The 5,627-nt window shown below is 45.8% G+C and overlaps 1 protein-coding gene across 1 annotated transcript in view; it reads right to left on the bottom strand.

Annotated features, from left to right (window-relative positions):
- Positions 1-699: 699 nt before the first annotated feature.
- Positions 700-5,627, bottom strand: part of CNOT8 (CCR4-NOT transcription complex subunit 8) — a 42,482-nt gene continuing 37,554 nt past the window's right edge. The window contains exons 8-9 of the transcript XR_009213873.1: positions 5,040-5,195; positions 700-964 (exon numbers count right to left, since the gene is read on the bottom strand). The gene's annotated coding sequence lies outside the window, so the exon portion shown is untranslated. The remainder of the gene's footprint in view (positions 965-5,039; positions 5,196-5,627) is intronic.

The raw sequence follows: 5,627 nt of genomic DNA, 5'->3' as shown, positions 1-5,627 counted from the left end.
TGCCTCAGCCTACCGAGTAGCTGGGACTACAGGCATGTGTCACCATGCCCAGCTAATTTTTTGTATTTTTAGTAGAGACGGGGTTTCACCACGGTGGCCAGGATGGTCTCAATCTCTTGACCTTGTGATCCGCCTGCCTCGGCCTCCCAAAGTGCTGGGATTACAGGTGTGAGCCGCCACGCCTAGCCAATGAAACATATTTTAAAGGAGCCTATGGGGTCTTTTCCAGTGACATCCATTCCTAGGCCATAAAGAAGTGGGGTTAGGGTCGGTGGAGGTGGGGATAAGAATAGAGAGAAGTACTGGGTTGTACTGGTGGATTTGGCAATTTAATGGGGTGGTTCCTTTGGTGAAGTGGGGGTAGGATTTTAGGGTGGTGCAGCCTTCTGAGGAAGTCCAGCCCTGATATTTGGTAGTCCAGATAACAGCTCCCCAACTGTATCATAACCCCTGGAAGGCTCATGGTTGTTGATTGCAAAGGTTATAGGTGGTGCTGGGTTTGGAAGGGGTGGATGGGCAGAGCTTTTCTAGGAGGCTAGCTGTCTCTGACTTTGGAGACTCCCTCAGGGCATGGCAAGACAAGCACTGAAAGTAATGCTTTGGGTTTGGGGTGAGCTTGACCTAGTTACGTTAATAATAAGATGAGAGGCAGCTAAGGGAAAGGGAAGAGGAAAAAAAGACGGATTAGGCTTTTCTCTTTAATGTTACTCTGGTGGGAGTTGGCCCTGGGACGACGGTCCATGGCTTTGGAGAGGGCAGCGCCTTTCTGACTTGGGTATAATGGATCCACCCCTTTTCAGCAGTTCAGACTGCTGTCTCAGTTGTTAGGAGCACCAGGTAAGGTTCTTCTCAGGTGGGCTCAAGCTTTCCCTCTTTCCAGATTTTGACAAGGATGTGATCTCCGGGTTGGTGTTCGTGGACTGGAAATTTGAGAGGTGGTGTTTGCGCTAGGAGGCCTTGAATCCTGAGGGAGGAAAGGGTGGAAGACAGACCAAATATGTAGTTTTTGAGAAACTGATTTTTCATTTCAAATATAGAAAGGTCAGCAGTGGAATTTAGGTAAGGCAACGCATAGAGCATTTCATAAGGGGACAGGCCAAGGTCCTTTCAAGGGGCAGTCCGGATTTTGAGTAAGGCAATGGGAAGACATTTTGTTCATGGTAACCGAGTTTCCAGGATTAACTTGGTTAGGTGATTTTTTAAAGTTTGATTCATTCTTTCTACTTTCCCTGATGAGGACAGATGCCAAAGAATGATATTCCCGTTTTATTTCTAATGCCTAGGTTATTCCTTTAATGATGTATGCAGTGAAGTGGGTCCCATTGTCTGAATCAATGTTTTCCATTAGTCCAAACCTGGGTATGATATGTTCTAACAGGGCTTTGACCACATTACTGACTGTTGTGCTTGGGAAGGGGATGGCATCTACCCAGCGGGTGAGGTGGTTTACTATTACTAGCAAATACTTGAGGCAGCCTATTGGGGGCATTTCAGTATAGTCAACCTGGACACTTCGGAATGGCCTTGACCGTGGGTTCCTTCCTCCGGGAGGTTGCCTCTTTAGGGTTTGCTTATTAGTCTTTCTGCACACTATGCAACCATCCACTGCTTGCTTAGTGAGGGTGTATATTCCTACGCATTCATAGACTGTAAGGACTGCATCACACATAGCTTGAGGACCCCAATGAGATCCTTGATGAAGTTGTGACAGTATTTCCCTCATAAGAGGCTTGGATAACATTTCTCTTCCATCTGGTAATACCCATTTTCCTTCTGAGTTTTCCTCAGCTCCTAATTTCTTTAGTTTTTCCTAGTCTGCGTGGGGGAAGATGGGAAGTGCAGTGGAAGGGGGAACAGGAGGGGTTAAATGAAAAATGGGTGTAGCTTGGGAAGAGGCAGCCTGTTTGGCTATTTGGTTGGCTAGATTATTTCCCCAACTTTCAAAGGGGAGGGTTTTTTTGGTGTCCTGGGACATGAACAATAGCTATTTCCTCAGGAAGCTGGAGATTATCTAATACTTGTATTATTAACTCTTTGTGAACTAGGTTTTTTTTTTTCTTAGAGACAGAGTCTCACTCTGTCGCCCACGCTGGAGTGCAGTGGTGTGATCTTGGCTCACTGCAAGCTCCACCTCCTGGGTTCACGCCATTCTCCTGCCTCAACCTCCCGAGTAGCTGGGACTACAGGCACCCGCCACCACGCCTGGCTAATTTTTGTATTTTTAGTGGAGATGGGGTTTCACCGTGTTAGCCAGGATGGTCTTGATCTCCTGACCTCGTGATCCATGTGCCTCGGCCTCCCAAAGTGCTGGGATTACAGGCGCAAGCCACCACACCCAGCCTTGTGGACTAGGTTTTGACCTTTACTGTTAGTAAGGCCTCATTCAGTCCAGATTTTTCTAAAGGTATATACTACTCCAAAGGCATATTTGGAGTCAGTATAAATTGTTCCCTCCTGATTTTGTAAAAATTTTAAGGCTTGATTTAGAGCAAATAGCTCGCACATCTGTGTGGACCAGTCATTCAGTAATCTTCCTGATTCTATTTCTGTGAGGGTATCTCTGTCAACTACAGAATATTTGTAATCCCTTTTTCCTTTGATTACCCGGGAGGAACCTTCTACAAAAAGATGTTTCCCTGTTTGAAAAGGAGTTTCACCTAAGTCTAGTCTTAACTTTGGTTTGGTAACTAATTAGGTCTAAACATTTATGCTCAGGTTCCATTGGTTTTGGGTTCCCTGTTACCTTTTGGTTTGGATTCCTGGTTAGAAAAGCAGCTGGATTTAGAGAATTGTCAGTGGTTAGTGTCAGGTCATCTCTCTCTAGCAGGATAGCTTCATATTTTAAAATTCTTGAGTCAGCAAGCCACCTTTCTGCCTTTTGGTTGAGGATAGTTCTGACTTCGTTAGGTGTGCTAACAATGCGTTTTCCCCCAAAGGTTTTGTGCTTTCCTCCCTGAGCAGGGCTGTTGCTGCCAGTGGCCCCTGTGCTCTTGGGTGAGTACCCCTAAAGCCACTCCTTAATACTGACAAAACGATGGATTGGCTGTTCTAGGGAGGGTAAAGCTAGAACAGGGTCCATCACTAGTAAATGTTTTAACTTTTCTACTTGTTTGATTTCTGCTAGAGTCCAGAGAAGGGGGTCTGGCTCTTCTTGGGTGAGTCTTTGGTACAAAGGTTTTGCTTCTAAGGCATAAGAGTCATTTCATAGGCAACAGTATCCAACCAACCCCCAAAATTTTCTGAGCTCTTGTTTTGTTTCTGGCAGAGGTAGGGATAGGATAGCTTCAATCCATTCAAACCCAATTGTCTGCCTTTTGCTTTTGCCTTTCCTCATCCCTCCGTACATATCATTTTGGGCCTCTCTTAAAAGCTCTTCTTTGGGATGGTCTTTCCAATTTTCTATCTTTTGTAATTTCTTTGTAATATCTGGTGACAAAATGGAGCTTTAACATTCCTCATCCAAGGGGGTCTTCTAATTCTAGGCCAGCATATTTCCTCATTTGCTCTTTAAGCCTCTCTAAGAATTCCGTAGGTCCTTTATTCTTTCCCTGTTGTATATTAAAAGCTTTGGTATATTTTGAGTTCGAGGAACTGATTCCCGAATCCCTTTAATTATCCTATCTCTAAGATCTCTCATATTCCCCTCAATGGGCTACATTGTTATTCCATTGAGGATCTTGGGCTGGGAACTTTTGTTCAGCTGCAAGGATGTTATGATTGAGGGGGTGTTCACGTTCCCAAACCATCATAGTGGCCCTGCGGATCATGCTTCTTTCCTCTCCCGAAAAGAGGATGCCTAGGATGGACATTAACTCAATCCAAGTATACAAGTGGGGTCCTAGAAATTGATCGATTTGATCTGCTACTCCATAGGGATCATCTAAGAGTGGTTTGAGTTCCCTTTTTAGGCTTTGGACTTCTGAACTGGTTAACAGGGCGTTCACAAAATCAATGCCCCCTCCTCCTAGAGGCACTTCCCTTAAGGGAAAGATCGTTGGAGCAGATTCCCTGGAGGTAGTGGGGAAAGGAAAGTTTTGGATATCATTTTTACACTGTTCTATCTCACGTTGAAGTCTTCCTGGGGGAGGGCATTCAGGCTGGGGAGACCCCAAGTCAGGATTATAAGGGGAAGAAACAAAGTGAGCTGGGGAAGGGTCTGGGGCAGTTGCAGCTACTGGAGGGGGAGGGAAGTTAGTGGTGTTTGGCGGGGGAAGGTGGTCTAAGGGGTCCCACATGTTGGTTGACTTTTGGGGTGAGGGATATTAATTTCTTGAGAAGAAGTAGCTTCTGGCTTGTCTCCTCTATCCTTTAGGGAATAGAGGACAGGCCCCCACCACCAACACAGGGCATAGTCTATTTCCTCCTGGGAGACAGGACTTTTGTTATTGACATACCCTATTAAAAACTGACAAATCCAATCCTTACTAGATCGAAACTTTTGGCCAAAAGACTGAAGGTTTGAGGATAGGTTCTTTGGTCCAAATAAAACAGCAATATTTTATCATTTGTTGCTTTTTCTTGTGTTTGGTCCTTTCATTATCCTTCCAATATGTTAACATGAGACCTAGAGGGCTATCAGAGGGAATTTTATTGTCTGTCTTGTCCTTTTTATTTCCTGTCCTGCTTGAGGTATTTCCCATTCTGGAAGTTTGAGGTGTTTCCCTGAGTTTCCTGAGTCTGTGTGGCTCAACCTCTCTTATGAGAGATTTCTTGCCCCCTTTTCCCTGAAGGTTCAACCCCTCCCCTGCCTCTGGAGGTTTCTTGCATTCCTTACTTTTGTTTCGTCCTTCTCCGGCCACTTCCCTCACAGGAATTTGGGTCCCTCTTAGCATTGGCGGGTTGGTATAAGCCTCATGACAGGAAAGCTGCCCTAAGCCATATGAGGTGATCATGGAACCACGGATCCGGACTCCACACTTGCTTCGCACTCAACTGTGCATCTTGTTCACACACTTTCAACCTCCAGGATGTCCTGACCACCAAGGAAGTACTTCACCACCCCCGCAGCTTTTCTTACCTTGCTGTGTGTGCAGAATTACCTGGTCGCCATGGTATTTGTAGGCCTTTTCTTCCTTCATTGCCGAGAGTCCAGGTTTATTCGTCACACCAGGTGGGTCTTGATTCCTTACTCTTGAGGCCATCGCACTGAGGCAGCGAGACGCATCTCCTCATGAGAGGTGATCAGAGACCCTTCCCTAGAGGAGAATGGGATGTCAGACGAGCCCCCAAATAGTTGGAAATAAGAGCTCGGAGTTGCAAAGAAAACAAGCACTCAAAAGACTTCTCAGCAACGCAAATTTACTTCTGCAGAAGGGTGCTGCCCGCACCAGTCATGATTGCGAGAGCACACTGAACAAAGGAGAAAGGTTTTTATCCCTAATGCAGCTTCTGTTTCTGTGTCCTTTCCCCATTGGCTGGAGTCGGACCACACAATTTAAGCTAACCCAATTGGCTAAAACTTGAAATTTTTCCAAATAGGGTAGACGGGGAAGAAGGGGTAGGAGTGGTAAAACTTTTTCAAACAGGGTAAACTGAAACATTTAAATGCGTAACTTGGGCCGGGCGCGGTGGCTCACGCTTGTAATCCCAGCACTTTGGGAGGCCGAGGCGGGCGGATCACGAGGTCA

Source organism: Hylobates moloch, unplaced genomic scaffold (assembly GCF_009828535.3).
Source record: "Hylobates moloch isolate HMO894 unplaced genomic scaffold, HMol_V3 SCAFFOLD_6, whole genome shotgun sequence".
NCBI classification, from domain to species: domain Eukaryota; kingdom Metazoa; phylum Chordata; class Mammalia; order Primates; family Hylobatidae; genus Hylobates; species Hylobates moloch.
The sequence above is the reverse complement of the archived record's forward strand: the minus strand, read 5'-3'. Positions and strand labels throughout refer to the sequence as shown.